The sequence below is a fragment of the Mastomys coucha genome, unplaced genomic scaffold (genome assembly GCF_008632895.1).
Source record: "Mastomys coucha isolate ucsf_1 unplaced genomic scaffold, UCSF_Mcou_1 pScaffold4, whole genome shotgun sequence".
Lineage (NCBI taxonomy): Eukaryota > Metazoa > Chordata > Mammalia > Rodentia > Muridae > Mastomys > Mastomys coucha.
Genome location: NW_022196910.1, coordinates 37,352,317 through 37,378,445, shown reverse-complemented (window position 1 = coordinate 37,378,445; position 26,129 = coordinate 37,352,317). Strand labels below are relative to the sequence as shown.

The 26,129-nt window shown below is 36.2% G+C and overlaps 1 protein-coding gene and 1 long non-coding RNA gene across 4 annotated transcripts in view; one reads left to right on the top strand and one right to left on the bottom strand.

Moving 5' to 3' along the window:
- Nav3 (neuron navigator 3) overlaps window positions 1–26,129 on the top strand; it is a 747,532-nt gene that overhangs the window by 182,977 nt on the left and 538,426 nt on the right. The window lies entirely within an intron of this gene.
- Window positions 12,963–21,561, bottom strand: LOC116076161. 2 transcript variants are annotated; one of them, XR_004112844.1, is made up of 2 exons: window positions 21,437–21,561; window positions 12,963–15,076 (listed from the first exon to the last, which is right to left on the bottom strand). It is a non-coding gene; the product is annotated as an uncharacterized LOC116076161 (long non-coding RNA). The 2 variants fall into 2 exon arrangements; XR_004112845.1 differs by lacking the exon at window positions 21,437–21,561 and adding an exon at window positions 21,151–21,314.

Below are 26,129 nucleotides of genomic sequence, written 5' to 3'. Positions count from 1 at the left end.
AGGAGGAGGAGGGGGAGGAGGAGGGGGAGGAAGCCTGGAGAAAGGTTAAATACTTCAAAGGTTTGCCCCTAGTGAGGCTTCATCCAGCTAAGCTTGACTTACAGTTGTCTGTTCTGCCTCAGATCCATCAGTGGTTCAGTCATCTCTCAAAAGCCTATTGTTTTGGCAATCAAGCATTTAATGCAGGGGCCTTTGGGAGTCATTTTAGATCCAAATCATAGCCCATAGTGATTACAAATGAAAGAGAATGATATGCGGTGTTAGTATTATAAATACCCCAGGGAGGTGTGCTATTTACTTATGGTAATATTTGTAGACTGTTAAAATCTGCAGAGAATAATGCATGTGAGGAGACATATGATAATATCTAAATATAACAGATGCAACTTAATGGAAAAGAAGAAAAGAGAGAAGAAACAAATTATGTTGAGTTCTCAATTTTGAGTGTTGTGGATTGAATCATCTGTGTCTTCCTCTCTCTCCAACTAAGATTCAGATATTGAAACTATAGCCAACCCTCCTTTATGAAGACAGTGCTTAGAGATGGGGCCTTAAAGGAGATAATATGGCATAAACAAAGTCATAGGGATGTAAATATCCTTACAAGAAAAGAAACAGATGTTAGACACAAAAATCTTTCTGTAAGTATACTCTGAGAAATGACTGTATGAGGACATAGAAAGAAGGCAGCCATCTTTAATCCAGGAAGAAAAATCCCATCACAAACCATACTGGACAGGACAAGGAGACACTTTTGTACTTCTTAATGGGAAAAGGAATCAAATAACTTTTAAACATACATTAGCCCAATCATGGAGTTCTGTTATATAGAACTGTGAGAAGGCCAGTATTTATCTGAGCCATCCAACCTGTAGTATTTGATAATGGGTCAAACTCATCAATACAGTATGCTTTAAAAGTAGTAGTTTCTTATGTTAAAGTTTCCCAAGGATTAAGTCACCAACTAGTACTTCATTAAACTACAGTCCTATAACTACAACTTCAGATATGGCAATGCTTATAGCCTTCCCCTCTGGGTAATGGAGAATGTGGCCCTGGCATGGGGGGCTTTTTATTGATAGATACCCCTGGGCTCTTGATAGATCAGGAGTGAGCAATTTCATCAAGTTAATGAAGTTGCATATGGGTTATTCAAAATGATAGTGCAGGGAAAAATATTGTGATTCATTGCTTATTTATATTTAAAAATGTATGTCAACATTCAGTTGTTTTTCTGACTTTCAGGTCTACTAATTACTAGTTTTTGAAAAGTATAACAAAGGATATTTTCTTAGTCAAAAGTATCTCAGGACTGTATCCACATTCAGAGCTCTGTGCATGTTTGTGGATGCTGTTCTCAGACAAATAGAAACCACAGGCAAATGTTTATTTAATATACCTGCTAAGACACGCTTAATCAAGGACTTTTGTAAGTTTCATTCATCCAGCTACTAAACAAAGTCTATAGGGAACATTCTTGGACTTTATTCATGACAAAAATATTAATAAACTAGATATGATCTTTAGAATTGATTACATAACTATTTCAAGCAATGAATTACTATGGATAGCTTAAACAAATGCATACATCTGTTGAAAGTTTATGTTTAATTATGAGAATTAAAAATATTCTTACAAACCATTTTTCAAGTAGAGAGGAACAAGACACAGCCATGTTGCTCTTAGGAGTAGGAAAATGTTAGAATTCCTTCTCCAGTCTCTTTACAGAGATTAAAGGACTTAACTAGTTAAACCTGCCTTTCTATCTCCATGTATGAATCTCTAAGTCCTTTCTCCACACACCTTACGTATATACATGGATGGAAGGAGGAGAGAATTGATTCTGGAATCATCAGGGACTCATGGGAACTCTGTAGTTGATGGACAGTTCTTGATCAAGTGCTATACTATAATAATGCATGAAAAAGGGAAATGTATTCTCTGAATTGAGCTGTACATTGTGAGCAAAGCAGATGCCTCTAGAGTAGCTCCTGGGGAAGATTTATCAACTGTACTGTTTTTAATCTTCACAAATGGAAAGTTTTAAATGTAGTCAGACTTTGAAATGTAATTCCATGGAGTTTCTACTTGTTGAAATATCATATTGAGTTAGGATGTTAAGCTATTCAAATTAAATTACTTGTAACTTTGAATATATCTAGATGCAGAGAATTCAGCAAACATACTTGTGTTCAAGTGGACATAGTGTTCAGCAAGGATACTCAGATGGTCATTTTTGTAAAAGATGGAACTGGGCAATTGAATATCCTCACATAAAAAATAGATGCAGAACCTATTTTACTTATATATTATAATATACAACTTAACTCAAAGTGGAACATAGATGTAACTGTATATAAAATGATTAGCATAAAACATAGTGGTAAACTTTAATATTTTATATTAGTCAATATATTCTTAGATATGACATAAAAAAGCAACAAAGAAAGAATGTTGAATTGGAACTTCTTGAAAGTAAAACATTTGTGTTTGAAGGAGCAACAGAAAGTGAGGCAGTAGTCTGCAGAACAGAAGAAAATGGATATTTCACAAGAAAATTGTAACTATACTAGGAAAATATCATCTACAATTCAAATAAAAATTACCCATGTAACAAATAAGTAAAATGCCTGAATTTGTACTCTCTAAAGAAGATACTCAGTGACTCACTAATCACACCAGAAATTTGGTTATTCATCAGTTTATAAATTAACATGATGTCTCTATACAATTGATATTTATTTGACAAGAAATGATAAATATTGATGCATGATATAAGCGAAAGAAATAGGTCTCAACTGTTATATCTTGTACTGTTCCCTAAGTGGCAAGTTCACAGTATGGTCAAGTTCACAGAAACAGAAAGTACAGTAGTGGTAGCTAGACTCTTGGGTGATGAGGGAGTGAGGGATCACTGTTAACAAGCACAAGGATTCTGCAAGTGTGATGGAAATGCTTTGAAATTAAATAACAGTAGTGCTTGTGCAGCCCTGAATTTCTCCTGAGCCATTTGCTTATAACACTTTAAAAGGATGAACTGTTATGGAATGTGAATTGTGAGTTATGCATCAACAAGTTGTTACTGAGCACAAAATCATCACACAAAGTGAGCCCAGGATGTGATACTGGTGGAGTTATTCGATTGGAGGAAAGCACCGCTGATCTTAATTTTTCAAGAGTGAGTTTGGTTTTTTTGGCATTTGAGTTATTTGGCCTGTGCTGGCTGCAAGCTTTGGGTGCCGTGTATGGAAGATTCAGATTTTTCTTCTTGTTCGGGAGTAATGACCCGAAGAAGAAAAATGAAAAGTGCTATTTAATGAGTGGCTGGTTATGGTTTAAGCATTTGAGTGCTTGTGTGTTAGAAGAGACAGTCAAAGCACTAGGATGAATTTTCATTACATAAAAATCTCTTCTGTACAGAGCCACCATTTTCACCTCTGCTCATGCAATTGCCAGAGACAGAACGAACCTTTTGTATTTTTAGCTTAAATTCCCATAGCCTTTCAACAGAGAAGCCACAGTGTATGAATCTGAGATTAGTGGAGAACAGTTAACTTTATGTTAAGAAAAACTTTATTCACATAGGTTGACTAACTTTCAAAACTCTGGTATCTAGTCATTCATTTGCTATTTATTCACTTAAATGCAGCAATAATAAATATACTGAAACATTTGTCTGTTTGTTTTAAACTGGAAATAATCTTTAAGTAGTAAGGAGTATTTGCAAACCACAATATGTTTCAATCTGTATTTTTCTTAGGAAACCTCAAAGGTAATTTTATTTTGAAATCAAACTGGAACACTGTAGTGTTTTACTTGGCAAATTAGCATTGCTGTATACTCAATACAAATATGAGAATAAATCTATTTGTTGAGAAGTTTGCTTTCTATTTTCATAACCCCTTCTCCCTTTAGGGAAATTGCATGTATTTTTTCTTAGCATTCAAAATATAAAACAAGTGAAGCAGGCTATGAAAGTATGTTGAAATGTCAATGCAATTTGGTGTATATACCCTTCATTTATCCTAGATTGGGTGGAGTGACTGCTAGAACATTTCCTTCTAGAAAATAAAACAAAAATCAAGAGATTTTAGAAGATAACACATATTATGATTGAAAAAAACACTTTATGAAAATTATGGTCTATAAATTTTGATATGAATACACTTTTAGATGTCATGTATTTTACTAGCATATCAGTTACACATATTATTGGGATGAATGTGATGTTTTCATGTTGTCTATCTCACTTAGGGTTTCTATTGCTGTGGAAAAACATCAGGACCAAATGAAATTCAAGGAGGAAAGGATTAATAGCAGAGTACAACTCTCAGGCCATACTCATGGAGGGAAGGCTGGGCAGGAATCTAAAAACAGGAACCAAAGCAGAAGCAGGAGGTGGAACACTGCTCACTAGATTGCTCCTCATGGTTTGCTCAGCCTAATTTCTTATAGCACCTAAGACCACCAGCCTAGGGGTAGGTAGCACTACCTACAGTGGCCTGGGGCTCTCCCACATCAGTAACTGACCAAGAAAATGGCCCATAGTCTCCCAGATACAGAATCACCATCCTATGGACTGACTGGTCTTGCTCCCCTGTCCCCGGCACATATGTAGTAGATGTGCAGCTTAGTTTGTATTTGGGTATTCATTTGGGATGGAGGTAGGGCTGTCCCTGAGTCTGTTGCCTGTCTGTGGATCCTGGTCCCATAATTGGGCTGCCTTGTCTAGCCTCAGTGGAAGAGGATGTGCCTAGGCCTATAGAGACTTGATGTACCAGGGTGGGTTGGTATCCACGGTGGGGGCCTCCCCCTTCTCAGAGGAGAAGGGAAGGAGAAATGGGGAAAAAGGGCTGGGTAAATGGAAGTCTTGGAGGAGAGGAACCTGCAATTAGGATGTAAAGTGAATAAATAAATTAATTAATAGGAAAATAACTTTTGGAAGTGAAAACATATGTATATATGCTTCTGCTTTGGTTCCTGTTTTTAGGTTTTTTCCTAGCCTTCCCTCCATGAGGAAGTATGACCCGAGAGTTGTAAGCTGCAATTAACCCTTTTCTCCCCAAATTTCATTTGGCCCTGATGTTTTTTCACATCAATAGAGACACTAAGTGAGACAGACAGCATGAAAACATCACATGAATATATATGCATTCTTATATACTAGAAAATTACCATCTCTGGAAATAAATATCATTTTAAATTAAGAAAGAAAATGCCCCATAAATTTGTATATAGCCCAGCATATTGGAAACATTTTTTTTTCATTTGAAGTTTCCTCTTCTCAATATTTGTTTAGGTTTGTGGGAACTTGAAGAGAGACAAGGCATATGATTGATTATGAATAATTACAGCCCTGCTACCTCCTTCTCTTCCTCTCACAAGTACCCATCTCACCAGTCAATGTCCTGTTGGGTGTAGTTCTATTTTCAAGTGATAGAGAGCACATGTCCCTTGACTTCCTGTGCTGTCCTTCTTTCTATCTGGGTGTCTTTAGGTAACAGTATTTCATCCTTCTCTATGGATGAATCTTATCCATTCTCTCCCTTCATATGTCTCTGTGCTGTTGATCCAGTCATCTGTTGCTACACTTCTGGGCAGATTGCAAATCTTTCATATTTTAGTTGTTCTGAATGGTGTCAAAACAAACTACAACATAGAAATGTCCATCTTGAATGTTCATGTAGTTTCCTCTGAATACATACCCATGAGGAGGATAGCTGGGTTTAATTATTTTCCCCTTTGATACATTTATTTATTTTTATACATTGTTTCATTATTGGACAACATATTTTCTTATTTTTTATCTTTTCATATTTCTCCTTTTTCTTTTTAAAAATGATTTTCAAGCCAAGTATTTTCATAGAGCTTATTGTTTGACAGTCTCATACATGTATATAGTACATTCTGAATATTTTATCTTTCCTCTCTTTCCTATCTCTTTTCTTTCCCTTAACATTCCTACCCGCCTCCTCTGTATAATCCCCTTTTCCAGACTTATGACCTTTGGCTTTGTTTTGTGACCCATTAAATCACAGTATCTATGTGACCATTTACTTGGAATTATTTTTTGGTGCCTGAAAGTTACACAGCTGAAGGTAGTCATATCCCTGTTCTCTGAAAACAGGTGTAGGGAGAAGTTCAGCAGTGATGGTGGGGCTCACTGAGTCCCTCCCCTACCCACATCTGACTTTTGTTGGTCTGATTCTCTGCAGACCCCTAGTTTTTGAGGAACTTACATGTCCTGCATATTGAATTTACTAATTTACACTTTTTCTAAGAGTGTATATTGTTTTCTGATGTCCATTTGTTACATCTTCACCATCACTTTTCTTTCTTAAAAATTGGCCATCTTAGATGAAATGAAAATTTATCTGATTTCAGGGTTTTGATTTGTATTTACTTCTCTGATGGCTAATACACTTAGATAATTTTTCGTGTCTTTGTTGGTCACTTACATTTCTTGTACGAAAAGGGTTCTGTCCAGATAATTTGCTTTACTGTACACTTGATTATTTTATATTTAGGTGTTTGTTAACATGTTATGTGTGTATATATATATATATATATATATATATATATATTTTAATTGCTTTATTTATTTACATATATATATAAATGTAAATATTGTCTGCTTTCCTGGTACCCCCTCCAAGAGTTCTTTACCTGTTTTGTCCTGCCCCCCCATCCCTCTTGCCAGGGGCCTCAAGTCTCTACAGGATTAGACACTTCCTCTCCCACTGAGGCCAGACAAAGTATTCCTCTGCTACAATGTGCCCAGTGCCACAGACAAGCCCATGTATGTTCTTTGGTTGGAAGCTTAGTCTCTGGGAGCTCCCAGGGTTCTGGGTTACTAGATGCTGTTAGGTCCTATGAAGTGACTATCTAGCAAAGCTTTCTTTTCATTTCTCGATGTGTATCTTTTGTTTTTGTTTGAGGCTGTTAGGTTTGATATAATCCTGTTTAACTTGTCACAGTTCAGAAACTTCTAGAGATGGGTTCCTTACCAGTGTTTACAAGTATTCTCTCTATATGTTTTGTAGGTCAGAGTTCTGGGTCTTCTATTGACATCTTTCATCTACAGTTTATTTGTATACAGAGTGAGAGGAGTCAGTGTGAGCTGTCGTAGTGTGGGGATTTGCTTTTCCCATACCATTTACTGAAGAGGCTTGCATTGTATATTTCTGGCAGCCTTTTAAAAGAATCTGTTGGCTGTAGATGCTTGAGGTTATTTTTTGAAGTCTATCCCATTGGTCAATGTTTTATGCCAATACTGTATTGTTCTGGCTGTTAATATCTTTGTCACATGTCTTGAAATCATGTGTTGTGGTTTCTCCATGTTTATTCTCTTTCTTCCAATTGGGCTGTTTATTTGTGACCATTTGTACATCCTTATAGATGTTAGGATTGTTTGATAGTTCACTGAAGAAAGTAATTGGTGTTTTGATGAGGGCAAGATTGAGCTTGTGAATAGTTTGGGTGGTATAGACAGATTATCTGTAATAAGTTTGTAGTGGCCTCTCATAATAGCTGGACATCACAGGATATCCCAACACACAATGTCTTTGATTTCTGCTGTCAGTGTTTAAAGGTTTCCATCATATACAATATCATATACAGTTTTCAGTTTCTTAGTTAAATTTATTCATAGGTAGTTTTATTATCAGTAGGTCTACTTTTATGAATTCTATTTCAACAAATTCATCACAATTTCTATGATCAGATATACTTCACATTTTTCTTTTATTCTTCATATGTCTTTTATTCTTTCTCTTGTCTACTTTCTTGGCTAAAATTCTGCTCTATTAAATTAAGGGCAGGACAAAACCTTTGCTTTGTTCTTTGTTTTATAAAGGAAGTACTTTGAATTTTACTTCTATTCAGGATGTTGTTGTCTTTGAGTTTTTCATATATAGCCTTTATTATATTAAAGTATAATCCTGTTATACCTAATTTGTTTGGGGATCTTATTATGAAATAATTCTGACTTTTATACCATGCTTTTCCTGCCTTTTTTGGGATGACTATATGTTTTTTATTATTCATTCGGTTAATATGATTTACCTATTGATTTGAATATGGTAAATGGTTATTGTATTGTCCAGAATAAAGCCAACTGATCACAGTATGATCCCTTTGAGTGAAATTTAGTTCAATTTTGCTAGCATCATGCTGAGGATTTTGTACTCACATTTATAAATTATATTGTTGACATATAAAATATTTGTTTGGTAGACTATGATTGACAAGGTAAAGTTGTCAAATTTCATAAGAAATTTTGGTATGATCAAAATCTTATTAATGAGCTTTATTTAAGCATATGTTTGATATGGATTGAAGCACTGCACATTAATCTTACTTTGACTTACCCACTATTTAGTGTGAGAGACTGATCTCTAAATGAATCCTTGTGATTACAACCAGTTTAGATAAATAAGCTCAGTTGAAGATGTGCAGCTAGGGCTCAGATGATGGGCAGAGGGACTCTTCCCATGACCACAAAAATATTTTTATGACCTTATGGGATAGCTCAATGTGTAAGAGAGCTTGTTGCCAAAGCTGAAAAATTGGCTTAAACTCCAGTATCCACATAATGGAAGGAGAAAGAATTGATCATTGTGTTCCAGATGCATTCTTGACACACAGTACTAAAACAGAGAAACAAACAAATGTCAAGGATCTGGGATGCAGAGGACGTGCAGCATACTCATAGTGCAGAAAAAGAAGTGCTTCTAGTTAAAAGAGCCCAAGAGAAACCCTTCAACTGTGAATGCCCAGTTTGCTGTATCTGTCCGATAGGACGACTGAGTAGGTGATAGTGTTCCACCAAGCCTGATGATCAGAGTTGGATGCCAGGGACCCAAATAATGGAAAGATAGAACTTCCTTCTTTAAGTTCTCTTCTGACCTTCACACATGTGCTGTAACACGGGTGCATACGTGTGAAAACTCACACCTATATATAGTAAATAATTGCATAAGGTATGAAAAATTATCCAGGAAGATGATGCAGTTGATAGAGCACTTGCCTTAAAGGAACGAGGGATGAACCATTATTTCCTTTACCCATAGAGAAAAACTGGGCATGGTGGCCTGGGGCTGTAATACCAATATGGAGAATACAGAGATCAGCAGATCTTTGGGGTTTGCTGGCTAATTAGCTTAACTTAGTTGGTATGCTTTAGACCAACTGAGAAAAATTTCTCACACAAAACAACAACATACAAAAAGAAATACAAATCTGAGGGCTGTACCTAAGGTTGCATGTGCACACACAAAGAGTGAGAGAAACAGCCTTCTGTATGGTAGAGCACAGCAACTTGTTATCTAATACCAAATGTTCACTCCTGGAAACATACACACTGGCCCACTTGTGTTGATATATTTAAGGATACACACACACACACACACACACACACACACAGACACACATACACACACACACTATACATATACATACACACACACCATACATATACATACACAACACACACATATACATACACACACACCATACATATACACACACACACACACCACACACACACATATATATATACACCACACACACACACAAGTCTGATGGAGATTAAATAACTCAAGCAATAGCTCAGTGACTTAAGACTTTTTCTAGAGCCCCATAGTGTAGGATTTTAAAGATTCATAGCTTATTCTATATAGTACTCCTGGAGTGGGAGAAATATACATGTGTTTATATGTATAGCAATGAAAAAGAAGCCATAAACTTGAAAGAGAGCAAGAAGGAGTATAAGGAAGATTTTACAAGGAAGAAAGGCAAATGATGCAGTTATATTATTATCTCAAAATACTGCAGAAATAATTTAAAAATATAAATGTTAGCACCTAGGGAAGCCAGTATATTCAACTACCCTTCTTTATGGAAAACAAGTTAATCTGAGAAAAGGAAGGGATGTTCTTTAAACTTTTTTTTTTTAAATTACATTTAGAACTTAGAGAGGTTGAGTAAAGCCTTTAATATAGAGACATTTACTATCTCTAACTTTGAATGTATGTTTATTCTTTATTCATCCTTGAACTCTGATAAGGATGTTACCATTCAAACCTCTTTAGCTTGCTCAGAAAGTACTCAAGAAAATAGTCATAAGATGTAATTTTCCAGTGGGGAAATGGTGAGAGGGCTAGAGGAAAATTTGGTTTTGTAAAGTATTTCTAAGGTCAATCAACCACACACTTGGAGTATTTGCGTATATATATTGTGTTGCACAACTGCTGAATCAAAATTAGCTATAAACTCTACCTTCATTTAGTATTCATTAAATGGTTCCTCAAAATCATTCAAACTGATGCTTTTTTATATATAAGTTTTAATGTCATAAGCTTTTTGAAAGGAATTCTATTTCTTCTACACTTAGAAAGTTTCTATGAATCTTGACAGATGGACACAGAAGAACCAAAAGTCCAGAAAACTGTTACAATCTTAGGAATGCAAGAGTGCACATTCAGAGTCAATGACAAATAATTCAACAAACCTGGGTTGATAGGAAAATTTGAAAGCAGTTTAGCTAATAGCATGATTCATCTTTTCTCTAGAGCATATAATTTTATTTACCTTTGTTTGTCCCCAGAACGGCTACAACAAAGCACAAATGTATAGCTGAATTCTTTACGTGTGTTTCTAGGTTGGATATAGGGCAGGTACCAAAACAAAGAGCTCCCATACGAGCATTTTCTCAAGACCTCATTGAACGTCTGAGAATTTGAGAATCTAAAATGTATAATATGTTTAGTATAGTACAATGACCTTTTATTTCTAATGTTTCTCATTTTATTTTTGCTTGGAAGAAGTTGGGGATTTTAGTTGAGCGATGGATTCAGATACATGGGGGCAGAACAGGGCATAAGCATGTGTTTTAAAGATCTTCAAATGTTGAAATTCAATACAAAGCATGTCTTTGTTTGTTTGTTTCCAACAAGTACCACACAAAACAAAGCTTTTAGGTTTCTCTTGCTTTCTTTTCTCATTGCTGGAGAGAATAACCTCAATTCCATAATTTCACACTAAGAAATGAATGATATCCATTCAAAATGAAGAAGTAGAATTTGATTAAAATCATTTGAATACTTCTCCTTTTATTACATTTTTATTAAAGTGATGATATAATAGCAATAAGAGTTATTTAAATTAAAAATTATTATTCTATTACCACAATTCAAGTATTTGTTTTCTGTTTTCTATTTTCTTTTTGAGATTTATTTATTTTATGTGGTGAGTATACTGTAGCTGTCTTCAGACACACCAGAAGAGAGCACTGGATCCCATTACAGATGGTTGTGAGCCACCAAGTGGTTGCTGGGAATCGAACGCAGGACCTCTGGAAGAGCAGTCAGTGGTTTTAACCACTGAGCTATCTCTCCAGTCCTCTATTTTCTATTCCATATTTGTGTACCCATTAACAGACTCAGGGCATATTAAGTTTTAACACGTTTCCTATATGCATCACAGTGTCTGACATTACATTTGTTTACTTATGGAGAAATGGGATGTTCAAGATCAAAAGTGAAAACCAAAATTCAGTGTGGTGAGTTCCTCCCAGAGAAACTTAAGGACAGTGTCAGGGTAGCTAATGATGGGACTTATAGGCTCAGAAGATCTCTTGCCATAACAATTAGAAAGCAAGAGATTATTATTTTCATATGTCTGTATTGCCACTCTCATAATAAATTTAAAACAACAAAGACGTAACTCTAGGCTTAGTAGGTTAAATGTACTAGGAAATATTCTATTCTCATCATTAACGTGTAAAGAAGTAATCATGGAATTACTGCATCTGTAATTTTGATATGTATCAAGAGTATGTAGAGGACCAATAAAAAGAAAATATTTGTTGATAGATGCTTTTGCACAGTAATTATGGGCTCATTACTGCAACAGATAGAGCTTTCTGAAATAAAAACATAATCAAATCTCTATCAGTAAATCCTAGCCAATTAAACTCCTCTCATGCAAGGATGTGGTATTGCTTGCGGTGATCACACAATTCCTTGCCAGCTGTAAGAATGGTTAACTATAGAATGAAGAAAGCTGTGTGAGGTTAGAGATGTTGACAGATTTGACAGCCTTATAGAAGCCCTTAGTTGCAAAGTATGTTGGATTTAGGAAACACAAAGGGGGTGGCTTTGTGTTTACTTAAGGTCTATGCTTAAGTTTCCTCAGAGGGTCTATTTTTGTTACTATATTTACATGGAATCTGGGATCCCTCTGTACTTTATGGTCTCTTGATGTTTTTGATAGAAGTAAAATTAATATTTAAAAGGAAAGAAAAGAGGACACTTTCACTACTCTAGACATTTTAGAAATATTTTTAAGATGAATTTGCTGTATGGACATAGAATTGGCAGGTGTTTAAAGTTTAGGGCCACATGGGTATACTTCACAGATTTCTTAGTTATGTGGTAAATCAAAGCAAATACCTCTGACCTGTTCAGTTTATCCTCTACCTGTGAGAGTCCTCCTTGCATCTTTATCAGAATGTTATCCAGCCCAGTTCATTTGTCATCTATCACATATATTCTGGTGGATGAACTCTTAGATGAACTTGGAATTTTGGGAATAGAGAAGTCACAGACTTATATGTTGAGCATTTTGTGTACCTGGACAGTATGGCAAAGTATGCCCTTGTCTCGGGACACAAATCTGAACATCAGGTTACAGTAGTAAATACTGTTTCACAATCTTAAGTATTTCTACATGTTATTATGGAGAAGACACAGTAATATGTGTTACAAAAGAACAAACACAGTCTCCTTTTAGGGCCCTTGAATCATTGGAAGAGCTGAATAAATTGAATTTCCTTAAGTGAATGGCAGATAAGTGAGTTGAAGGGCTAACACCATCACTGGATACTAGTTGAAGCTTCATAAACTGATTATGCTACACTAAATTTGTAAGAATAGTTTTTCTCAGAAAAAGTTAGCCCTCGCTTGGAGTAACATTTCTTCCTTCATAAATTATTTATTTTTAATGCTTTTTGACATCTTTAAAGAACACTGCACAGCAAACAGGTGGATGGTGTACTATAATGTGGTGTGATAAGAACCATAGCACCACTAAGGATGTCTGGTATCTGTTATCAAACCTTTCCCTATTGATTGCCTTGTTCACAGTCTTTAGTAGTCTCCATACAACATTCAAGTTGGCCAGTGCTATTTTCAGTGTATGCCATTCATCCCTCTGTGTGTACCACTTAGGTTAATATCCTCCAGCTCCATTCATTTTGCCACAAGTGACAGGATTTTATTCTTTTTTATGGCTAAATAAAACTCTACAGTGTAGCTATAGTGCATTTTAATCCATTCATCCATTGATAGAAATTTAGAATAATCCATATCTTCATTATAGCGAAGAAAGCTGTGGAAAACATGCAGCTCAGGTGTTACTATAATATACTGTTTTCCTTTCCCTTGGTCATGTGTGCATTGGTGAGATAGATGGTAAATTGTTTTTCAAAGAATGTTTAAGCAGTTCTCTGCTATAGTCATATTGATTTGTATTCTCACCCCCCAACGTATATGAGTCCATTTCCTCTACATCATTGCCAGCATTTGTTATTTTAATAATAGGCATTCTAACCAGGATAAGGGCATAACTCCACAAAGTTTTGGTTTTCCATTTCCTGATAACTAATGTAACTGAGTCTTGTCTGTGATTTTATTGACCACTTGAAATGCTTTGCTTTGAGAAATGCCTGTGAAGATAAACATCAAATTTATTTTGGACTGATTGTCTAAGATGCTTGAATTTTTTATGTACTCTAGATACTGATCCTGTATCATATCAACAGATGGCTAGTACTTTCCCATTTTCTTGGCGATCTGTTTACTGTGTTGGTTGGCTTCTCTCTTGTGCAGAAGCTTTCCATTGTAGTTTGTCTATTTTGCTCTTTTATTGCTGTGCTTTTGCAGCAATATAAGAAACGATTGTGCCAATATCCTGAATTATTTCACTTATGTTTTCTCCTAGCTATCTAATAATTCCAGGTCTTGGAATTTGGTCTTCGGTTGAGTCTATTTTGTGTGTTGATTATTAAATTTTTATTGATTTACATCATAGATTCTGAGTACTTTCATCTAATCATGTGTATCATTATTGAGCTATTGTTTTAATATGCTGTATTATGATGTTTATTCTCCTTGTCTTAGCCTGTTCAAGGAAGTGCCTATCATCCATATGTTGAAAATCAATTATCTTTCATTTCTGTCATCAAGCCTCTTATTGGAGTCAACTCATGCATTTTTCGTTTCTATTCTGCTTTGGAAAGCCTGTCAGATCTGACTTGTAATGTCCAATTTGGATTTTAGGTTTATTGTTTATCATCTCTAACATTGCTTTGATTTTAGCATGGCTTTGTAAACGAGCTGTCATTCTTCTTTATACCAGTCTCCTGTCCTATATCCTTGATCATGTTTCAGCCCACCAGGATGGAATAGCTATGGTGCAGGAACACACAAGTGTATGGTGGTCAAAAGAAACTGTTCTGTCTACTCTGCATAGATGGTTTCTGACATAAGGTGTATGAGGAGTTTATCCATATCAAGGTTTTATCTAATTCTCTGCAGGCACCAAGAAGCTGTTCTCCAATTTGATTCACTTCTGGAATCATCTGCTTGGAATTTGTGTAGACTCTCGATGTTAAAGTCCTAGGCACATAATATCAAACCTGCTCAGGTGATAACTACAAGTGATGGCTTCTTAGATTTTCTCCATCCTTTAAATTTACAAATTGGAGGTTTCTGTAGTCCACTTCTTTCATTAGGTCACATTTACTGTATTGGCCTATGGAGTTTGGGAAGATGCACTTACCAATTTATAATACAGGATTTACAAAGGACACAGGTGGCAAACAGATGGAGAGGTCTATAGGTTAAGGTGAGGAACTGTCCAAAGCTTAGTCATTTCTTTTTCCAGGGAGCTAGGATGACTCGCTCTCCCAGCATGTGCCATAGTCCCCAGCCTAGTAGCTCTCTTGAAATACTTACAGATATTGTATGACTTTGAGAGGGATGGTTAATAATTCAATTCTAGTCCCACTTTCCTCCTGGGAGAAAAGAGATATGACAGGAGGTTATGGCTTGGTCTTTCTGATGATCAGCCTCGTTATAAAGCATGCTCAAATCCTATTGGGGGTGTCATCTTGCTCAAAGTATGTTTCCTAGTTCTGAGAAAATCACAAGGATTTTAGAAATTCTGTGTCTGGACTCGTCATTACATTACAGCAGCCAAGGCTAAAATCAATGAAGCAATATTTTGCAATGTTACAAGTTCAACTTAAGATGATGTCATACTCTGATTTCTATAACCTCTAAAACACATATCCTTATTCTGTTTTCTTTTTTTACAAAAATATTTATTTATTTTATGTAGTGAGTACACTGTAGCTGTCTTCAGACACACAAGAAGAGGGCACTGGATCCCATTACAGATGGTTGTGAGATGTAGTTGCTGGGAATTGAACTCAGGAGTTCTGGAAGAGCAGTCAGTGCTCTTAATTGCTGAGCCATCTCTCCAGCCCCTTATTCTGTTTTCAACACTCCCTTTGCTATGTCACATCTGTGGCCACAGATTTATGACTTAGTTTTCATCTCACTAGCTACCAACCATCACTTTACTTATGAAAATGTATGTTCCTTATAATGAAAGGAGAGCTAGACATGGGTGGACACTGTAAATCTCTTCCTTATTAGTCACAAATACAATGACTATTGTTTAAGGTATAAACAATGTTTAAACTTGACCTTGTGTCTTTGGTGGCAAAACATCTTTCATTTGTATGATTTTAAAAATTTGGTTTTAAAGAGTCCTGAACTGACAGCATGAAATGGCCATGCTTACACTGGTGTTTGTGTACTGTGATGCTGCAGTAAACTTGGATTTAGATTATGTAAAACAGTTACTGGCATCTGGAATTGCCTTACTACTAACCAGTACCCCTTCATCACACTAAAATTTTCTTCTTGCTGCTTATGCAAGTCATTATCTTTGTATTTTTCTAGTTTTTATTTCATTTTTTTATATAATGTTTTGATCATATTCTTTCCGCTTTTCAACCTCCTCCCAGTTCCTCTGTAAATAACTACCCACTTAACTTCCTGTTCCCTTTGTTGAGGGAAAGAAAAAGAGAGAGAAAGGAAGGAGGGAGGAAGGAAGGAAGGAAGGAAGGAAGGAAGGAAGGAAGGACAGAAGGAAGAACAGAAGGAAGGAAGGAAGGACAGACAATAAAACCCAAAAAGAATAAGACCAAAAAAAAAAAAGGGAAAAAAAAGAAACAATACAAAGAACAATCTCCTACATAACCATGGAGGCCATTTTGTATTAGCCAACTACTCCTAGGTATGTGACCTGCCCTTATATCAAGTATACTTTAATACACAGTGATACTCCATTGGAGAAAACTGGCTTTCCATTTTTGATCAGATATTAATTCCAAATAGCTTTTTTTGGTTAGAGATGGTGCTTTGTATCTACTTCTCCTTTTAAAAGCTGATATTTTTGTCTACTTTAAACTTGTGTGGGCCTAATATGAGTCTTTGTGAGTTCATATGTATATCAGTTCTGTTGTTTCTGGAAGTCACATTCCTTGGAGTCATTCTCAACATCTGGCTCTCACAGTCTTTCTGTCACTTCTTCAGCGTAGATCCCTGGGCCTTGAGAGGAGGGCTCTGATGAGCCATCCCATCCCATTTATATCTAAGTGCTCCTTAGATGTAATCAATCTCTACATACAGTCCAGTTGTGGATTGCTTTGTTCATTATCATCTACTGCAAGGAGTTTCTCTAGTGAGATCTGAGCAATCCTCTGGTCTACAGGTATAGTGACATGTTTTTAGGAGTTAATTGCTATGTTCCTTTTGCAGAATAAACATATTAGGTTTTCTCTTAAGCCCATTATTTATTTATTCTTGCGTCCTTGTCAAATTTATCAATGTCATGTATGGATTCCATCTCATAGAATAGGTCTTAAAACTAATTTTCAAAAAGTGATTGGTTAATCTCACATTTGCACCACTATTGCTCTAGTTTATCTTGCAGATAGTTCTCTGTTGTAGGTCTCAGGTTTTGTAGAGTGGTGATGTTTCTGACTACCTTTTTCCTCCCATAGGGTGCAAAATACTATCTATCACCATGAACACTCATGAACAGGATGAAATTTCTATTTCAGCACCAACTCAGTTTCTGTCTGTTTGATGCCATATTTAGGTAGTGTCTTTAGAAATAGGACCTTAGTATCAGGTCCAATAGAAAGTAACCAATAAACTTGGCAATACACTGTGATGTTTGGGGATTCTGTGGTACCCATTTGACCAGTGACTCAACAAGTTTTAACCTATCCTAACATGGAAATTTTTACTCTGTGGTCTTATATGTCTAGTTGGAACATCATCTCATTCATTTTATGCTAACTCCATTTAAATATCCTTCATATATGCATACATCTTAGGGATCTTCTATAGTATAGGGTTTCCATATGGCTTTTCAAAAGGTCTTTAGTGTTTGTTAATTGTCCCTAACACCACTTTCTTCTTTACTCTGCCTTCCTACCCTCCCCACATTGAATCCTCCTAGTTTCCTCTTTTTTGAAAGCATTGTTTTAAAATATTTCTTTATTTTATTTATATGAGTACACTGTAGAACTCTTCAGACACACTAGTAGATGTCATTGGATCCCATTAGAGATGGTTGTGAACCTCCTTGTGTTTGTTGGGAATTGAACTCAGGATCTCTGGAAGAGAAGTCAGTGCTCTTAACCTCTGAGCCATCTCTCCAGTGTCCAAATCCTATTTATCTCTTTATAAAACTGTGCTCCATTTCCTCTTCCATGGAAGATCCCATCCTCCTTCCCTATGCCTTATTAGGTATCTAACCTCTGTGTTTGCTTTGTTTGAAACACATATAGATAAAGCTTAAAATCTCAATCCACATAAAAGGGAAAGACATGGAATATTTGTATTTTTGGGTCAGAGCTACCTCGTAGAGGTCGGTTGTTTCTAGTTAGGACTATTTACCTGCAAACTACATGATTTCATTTTTCTTAACAGCTGAATAATATTCTATTGAATAAATGTACCACATTTTCATTATCCATTCATCACTTGATAGACTTTTAAGCTGTTTTACAATTTCTGGCTATTATGAATAGAGTAGCAATGAACATTCAAGAGCAAGTGTCTCTGTAGTACAATCATACAAAATGCTACCCTTTCTCTGTTCCCTATCACACATTTGTCTTTCAAGTAAATTTATAATCACTTCTTCAGTGTAATTACAAACACATCAAATAATGTCTAAAATAGAAATACTAGTGGTTTGGATGCTTAATACTTAGAAGGACTTCTTGTATAAACAGATTCATGAGTTTGAATCTCAACTTGCCACTTATTAGTGGGCCAAGGTGACAAAATTTTGGCAAATTGACTAAATTCTATATATTGTTTGACTTATTTATAATATGATACCTTAGTTTATATTCCCTTTGCTGTGGTATGATAAAATATTGTAACAAAAGCAGATTAAAGGAGAAAGCTTTTAGTTCATATAGTTCAAGGTATGTTTCATCATGATATGAAAGTCAAGGCAGCAGAAGCTTGAAGTAGTATATCATTTTGAATCTATGTCCAGGATAGAAATGGATTAATGAATATTTATTGCATAGTTTGCTACCTCTACTTTATACAGGCCATAATCTTCTGATCCTAGAGTGTGTTGCTGTTCACAGTGGCACCATTTTAATATATTCCCATTTCAGTTGATGCAATCAAATTATACCATTTAGAATATGCCCAGAGGTCCATTTCTCAGGTCATAGTGAAGAACATTATGTCTTACCTGTGCTGAGACTAAAAGCTAAGCCTTGCCTTATAAGGTTGTTATGAATATGAGGCATGCTAATATTTGAGAAGCTTTGAGTCCAATGCCCAACATTAACAACGTTTTGTATTTGTATTTTTTAAAATTTAGGTAGAGTTATCATAATGCTAGTATACAAAAGAAAAATGTGCAACTGTGAGGTATGATTACAAAGAAATGCAGTTGCTCACGCATGAGGAAGAAACATCCTGCTTGGATGTATGCAGCACATTTCTATGGTGGTTTTCACAATGGATTTAAAGTCAGTGTACTTGGTGTGAAACGTGCGGTCATCTAACATTAACATATGTGATGTTTTTAAAGAAACATTAAATTTCTTGTCATGGAACAAATAACCACCCCTATCAGAGAACAGATATCCATCTCTGTTTGGAAAATATTTTCCCTAATAAAGGCAGACTCTAATAGATCTTAGCAAAAATAAGCCTCTGGGTAATGCATTTTTAAATCTAAAATAGCAGTTTATTAAAAATTAAGTATTCCATATAATCTGATACATGTATTATTCTGCATGTTTTACTTTTGCCTGTCAGAATAAAATATGAAATTTTAGGCAACTATCTTGGTGCTTGAATATAGTGTTTTTGTCAAAACATTTAACATTTGAAGAATAGTGATAGCAGAGGATAATTATAAATATATATTAAAATACATAACTGTATATTAATGACCACTATAAATATATGCAGTGTATGAAGTTAAGTGGGAACATGCTATTTGCATTGCTAAATACATCATGTGTTATGCCTTTTAAAAATGTGATAGAAATGCTTTGCCTTTCACTGAATTAACAGGAAGTGGAGGAGGTAAACTATTAATTGCAGCCTAACAGTGATATACTTTTGTTCCTTTTTTCCCCCCAGTGGCTTATTTGTTTTCTTTTTTTTTTTCCTTCTGAAGTGATTTTTTTAAAAAAAGAATTTACACCCTAATCCTTTAATGGATTAGGTTTTTTTTTTCTTTTTATTCTTTTTTTCTTATTATTTTTTATTAGATGGTTTCTTATTTACAATATCTCATTTCCCAGGTCCCCCCCCCCAAAAAAAAATAAAATAAGAAAGAAAGATAAAAAAAAAAACCCAAAAACTAAAACAATCCTCTGTTCCCTCCCCCCTCCCCTTGCTAACTATCCCACCCCCTCCTGCTTACTGGCCCTGGCATTCGCCTACACTGGGGCACAGAACCTTCACATGGCCAAGGGCCTCTCCTCCCATTGATGACCAGCTTGGCCATCCTCTGCTATCCCATGAGATACTTATTTGAAGTAGACTGTAGTGGCTTTTTATTGATTTGCACTTTAATTTGAGACATCATTTTCTCTTCTGGCTCTCTTGTATATGAATGTTCAATAAGTAATATCTTCTCTCTTCTACATTTGCCACCTTAAGACATCTCTTGGCTGGAAAGCTGAGCCAGTTATTTCCAAATCACAGAATTTGGCTTCCGTTATTTTGCATAACAGATGACGGGACTGGCTTTCTTAATTGCTTTATATAAAGTGAATTCCGGTTATGATGTTAACAGTAGTCAGGGGTTACCTGATGAGAGTCTGCTCCCTGTTGCCATGTTGTGGACATGGACATTTTGAATAGTTCCTGGCTGAGGTTAAAGTCTCACTCCTGCCTTTGTGTTTGCTGGGTAACAGACCAGTTAGACCTATTCACCTCTGAGTGATGTCAACAGCTAGGTCTGTGAGCCTGACAATAGCCAGATGCAAAATGAACATCATTGTCAATGCGTTCATTTCACGGTCTGATTTGGCAGGGAGTGAATGGTTGTGACTCAAGAAATGTTTTCACAATCCAGAAAAGCTATCAACAATCCAGTGGTCTTTCTAGGGAGGGGCTATGTATAGCATTTATCATTTCCTCCTTTTGGCTTTTAATTAGAATTACTAGAAATATTATTTTTAGAATTGTAAGATTGAAAGAAAAGACACATGGTAGGATTTCTGTAGATTTAACTGAACTCTGGATTAAATCAGAAACTCTCCCTGGCAATTTGCTGAATCTAATCCCTTGAAAGTGCTCTGCTGGACAATGTAACTTCCTGGGTGGAAAAAATTAGTATACCTTATTTCTTTTTCCCTTTAGTACTTGCAATTTCTCCCCATGTTTAAGCCTCTTTTTCTAGGTTGACTTGTTTATAGACAAGAAGTTCTGCTTGATGTCTTAGTTACTTTGCTTAAAAAAAAAAAAAAAAAACCACTAAGACAATTTATAAAAGAAAGCATTTAGTTGGGCTTACAGTATCAGTGGGCTAGAGTCCATGGAGGTGGAGCAGAGGCGTGGGGGAAGGAATAGCTGATCTTACATCCTGATCCGCAAATAGAGAGGACTCAGTGGGAATGACACCAGTCATCTGAAGCTTCAAAACCGGACCCACTTACACACTTTCCCAAAGAAGGCCACCTGTAATCATTCCCAAACAGTTCTACTAACTGGGAACCAGTATTACGGCATGCGTACCTATAGGGGCCATTTTCATTCAAGTCACTACAATTGACTTTGAGATGCTGTATTAAGATACTTACTAAATTTTTCCCGTAAGCTGAAAACTTTTAGAAAGAACAGGTCCCTTTTCATTGTCCATGGCCCTTCTCTGATACTTGGAAGAGACATATACCTATATCTGACCCATGAAACACCAAGGCCCTAAACTGAGTAATAAGGCTGAGTGAAGCTCTATCATTTGTAGTCAGGGAACCTCTTCAAGATTCTATTTGTGACAGATTGCCCTTATGACCCAATAGGTAGTCAACATGAGATGCAGGTAGTAGCTTTAGATAAAAGCTCATTTTGCTTTCTATTTCAGATCTCAAATGTAATATAGTTCTTAGAAGGGCCACAGCATTATACACCTTAGAAAGTAGTTTATTTCAATTCTGAAATAGGACTTTTAAATAGAACACATATTTTGAAGCTACATTGTGAATTGCAGATAATTCCCAGTAGATCTGCAGTATGCAAATACCTTAGGACTGCTTCAACATTTAAATTCCTTTTGTATTACACAAAGAAGTGTAAATAGATGCTAAAACATGCAGAAACTAGTAATGGGAAGCAGAAAGGCAGAAGGAAAATATGCATTCATGTGTGGACAAGAGAACATTATCCTTGCTGGGGATGTTTATCTGTGTTTCATAGATATCTTTAAGCCATGGTTCAAAGACTCACATGTTTTCCCAAACTGGAAAAAAACAGAGGAACTAGAAGGCTAATGATGAAAGAACAAGAGGGATTCTGGGGAAGGGAACATAAAAGTGGATATGTGAGTACAGCTGGAATACACGCCACTCAGGCAGGAAAATATCTGGAGACATTATTTTATAGGATTAATGCATGCTGAAAATAAGTAAAAATGACAATTGAAATTAAAAATGTTAAGGTGTTGGTGTTAAAGCAATAAGTAGCATAAACATAGTCTCCATTATTAATATTCTTTGATAGTTTCTTTCAACCTTAAATGAAAGCTTGAGATAGTAGACTTAGGAAAGAGTTGTTTTGCTTTAGTTTTAGAAGTTGGGGTGTAGGTTTGGACAAATCCCTTGCTTTTAGTTCACTAGTCTGGAAACAGTGCGTTGTGCTGAAAGCACTACAGGTCAAAGCCACTCTAAGCCTTTTTGCTAGGAAGCAAAAGTGGGAAGAGAAAGAAGCCCAGTAGCTCACCATCCACTGAGGGGCATGTCCACACCCACGAGAACCCAGATACCACCCACCGAGCACCAACTCTTAGTGGATCCCTTTGCTTCGCAACAGAAACAACACAGAGATTAAGTCTCAAGCACACTGGCCACTGGAAGCCAACCATGAAAACATCTTCTTAGCTCAATTGTCTGTATGTGATTAGCACTCGCACTCAGAACAAAAGGGCAAGGTCCAGGTCTGTGCATGGAATTTTCTTGTACTGATGATGGGAAATCCTTTCTGATCAACTGTATAGTTGGTCACAGAAATTTGAAAGTTCTTTCTCAGATCAAGTTGTGTCTATTGGGATAGTCACTCTGCATAATCAGTCCTAAATAATTTTTCCTCAGTACATTAGACATACGTAGAACTTTTAACTATTCAAAGTGCAATCATCTGTGTGTTGTGTATTATCTTTATTTTAAATTACTATTTGCTATTAAATTTTGATATTTTTTATTCTTCTTACATTGTAGAAATCAAACTTGGCACCTTACTTTTATAGTATTATGTAATAGGTTATAAGAGAAAAACTCTGAGCTGATTTGGTTTACCTTGAAGGAGCCTCAATGCGTTAAACTGTTGGAATTTGAACTAGGTGAATATTTTTTCTGTGTATACTTATACTTTATGACCTAAGTCTGTTCACTGATCTAGAATCAGAACTTAAAGTCAGTGTTTCTTAACCTTCCAAATGCTGTGACCTTTTATAATAGTTACTCATATTGTGGTGACCCCCCCAACCATAAAATTATTGTTATCACTGCTTCATAACTGTGATTTTGATACTGTTATGAATCATAATGTAAATAGTTTTGGGAATAGAGGTTTGCCAAAGGGTCACAACCCACAGGTTGAGAGCAGCTGCTTCAAGTAATGTTAGAGTATTTGGAAATCTATTGGGCTTTTAAAGACATACTTACAATTTTTAGTGTATCAGGAGAATACAGCCCACAGCCTTCAAATGAACAGGGCTCATAGGGGCTCTCAGAGACTGAATTGGAAATCAGGGAGCCTGTGTGGGTCTGTACTAGGTCCTCTGTGTATGTTATAGTTGTTGGTTGGTGCTTTGTTTGTTTGACTCCTAACAGTGTTGGGTGTCTTTGATTCTTTCCCTTGCTTGTGGGACCTTTCCTCTCCTACTGGGTTACCTTATCCAGCCTTAATATGAGGGGTTTGTGCCTAGTTTTATTGCATCTTGTTATGCTGAGTTTAGATGATTTCGCTGGGAGACTTGTTCTGTTTTGAAGGGAAACAGGAAGAATGGATCTGGGGAACAGGAGAGGTAGTGATGGGGGCTAGCTGTGAGGAGTAGAGGGAGGGGAAACTGGTCAGGATCCATTGAAACCCCCCCCCAAAATTTAAAAACTTAGAAGTTTTGTTTTATTATAAATTATATTCTTGGTATAGTTGCCTTGTTGCTTTTATTCATAAGAGTATAAAATTATACTAGTCAGTCAACCGGATAATCATTCTTTTTCATTAATACACTATTAAAAACTTGTACTTGATGAAAATCAGGTAAGTTTTTAGTATGTTTTTATCATTTTAAAACATATTAAACTTTTACATTTTAAATGTTATTTTAGGTCTATGGGTGTTTTCTTGCAAGTATGTGTGCACATTTAACATATGCATGCCTGCAGCCCATAGAGGTCAGAAAAACATGTTCAATCCTTTGAAATTGGAGTTACAGATGATTGTCAACCTCCAATATAGGTGCTAGGAATCAAATCTGGATCCCCTGCAAGAGCAGTAAGTGCTGTTAATGTCTGAGACACCTGGACATCTTCTGGTATGTTTTATTCTGCAGCACAAGCTGTATAAGATAACTGTAAATAATCATGCATTATAGGATTTCAGCTGTGAGTAATGAGTGTATGCAATGACTTTCAGCTGTTCCTTGCCCATTAGTGAAAGAACATTTGAAGAACATTTTTCAACCCAAAGTGAGATAGTTTTTACCAGGCTCCCATCAGTTCTATAGACATAGATCATTTCCAACATTAAGTCATAGCTCTCTAAAAAATAATTATTTTATGGAAATCCTCTGTGGAAGTAAGGGGTTCTCATTATTTCTAGGAGATTGATTTTTAAATCCCAGTCAAGTCCTAAATCCCTTTCTAGCATATTTATCCTTGAGTTCTGAGGATTTCCCAGACCCCATTTCCTTTAAAAATATTCTTCCTTTCTAAACTAGATTTTCTTGTTATGAGGAGAAACACAATTCTTTTTACAATTGAAGGTTAGCCTGGGAACATTATTCTCCCACCTTTGGGTCAATACGGTTATTTATTTATTTTGTAGAAAATTGAGGCTTCTTACTGGGGATGTGATCACTTTGAAGTTGCTTAGACCGTAGGCTCATAATTGCTGTTTTGATAACATGGGAGGTACAGAATGTACTTTTCCAAGCAGCAGTGAACTTGCTTGATGGTGGAGATCTGTGGCGCACATTTGTGTTGCTTCCGTCTTTTCGGCAACAGCAGCAGAGCAGATCCATCCAGTGGTTTACCTGCCCTCTTCATACTTACTCTGTTTCAGTTAGATTGGTTTTTCAGCTTCTAAACTACAAAGAGCCTTGACTGAGAGTTTTTGGCATTCTCATTCTCTCTCTCTCTCTCTCTCTCTCTCTCTCTCTCTCTCTCTCTCTTTCTCTCTCTCCTTATACAGTCCCAACATAGCACCCTGCTCTCTCTTTCCACTCTCGCTTTTCTTCATTCTCTTTTTCCTTCTCATCCTATCTCTACCAATCTCTACTCCCTCTCTCTGCCTTTTCCCCTTCAATTTGGAATGAGCAGTTCTATAGCAACAAGGACTGAATCAGTATACAAATCAGAGACACGCAGAGGTAAGTCCATCTTCCAGCAAGTGCTAAAACACAATGTTGAAATTACAGGTAGTAAATACAGAGTTCCAGAGATCTACCTTCTCTTCATATAGCATTTCTTCTCTGAGATTGCAATGTTCTGATTTACATGAACACATTCTAGGAGAAGAGCATCAGCAGATGAGGGAATATGGAAAATGTGTGGGATTAGTACCTAGAAACATGAGAAAACCTGCTGTCCACAGCTACATTTGAAGAAGATAATGAGATGGGATAAAAAACTAAGTTGACTCAAAAGTTGACTCATGCCAAGAAATGTAGCTAAGCAAAGCTGAGGAAGGAATTTGGTTAAATCTTAAGGAACTGGAGGCTAGTAAGATAGCATTGCCATTAATTCTTCTTTTATTAGATATTTTCTTTATTTACATTTCAAATGATATCCCCTTTCCTGGTTTTCCCTCCACAAAAACCCCTATTCCCTCCTCCCTCCCCCTACTCACCAACCTACCCTCTCCCACTTCCTGGCCCTGGCATTCCCCTACACTGGGGCATAGAGCCTTCAGAGGACCAAGGGCCTCTCCTCCCATTGATGACCAACTAGACCATCCTCTGCTACATATGCAGCTGTTTGGAATACCCAAGATACAATCCACAAACCACAAGAAACTCAAGAAGAAGAAAGACCAAAGTATGGATACTTCGATCCTTCT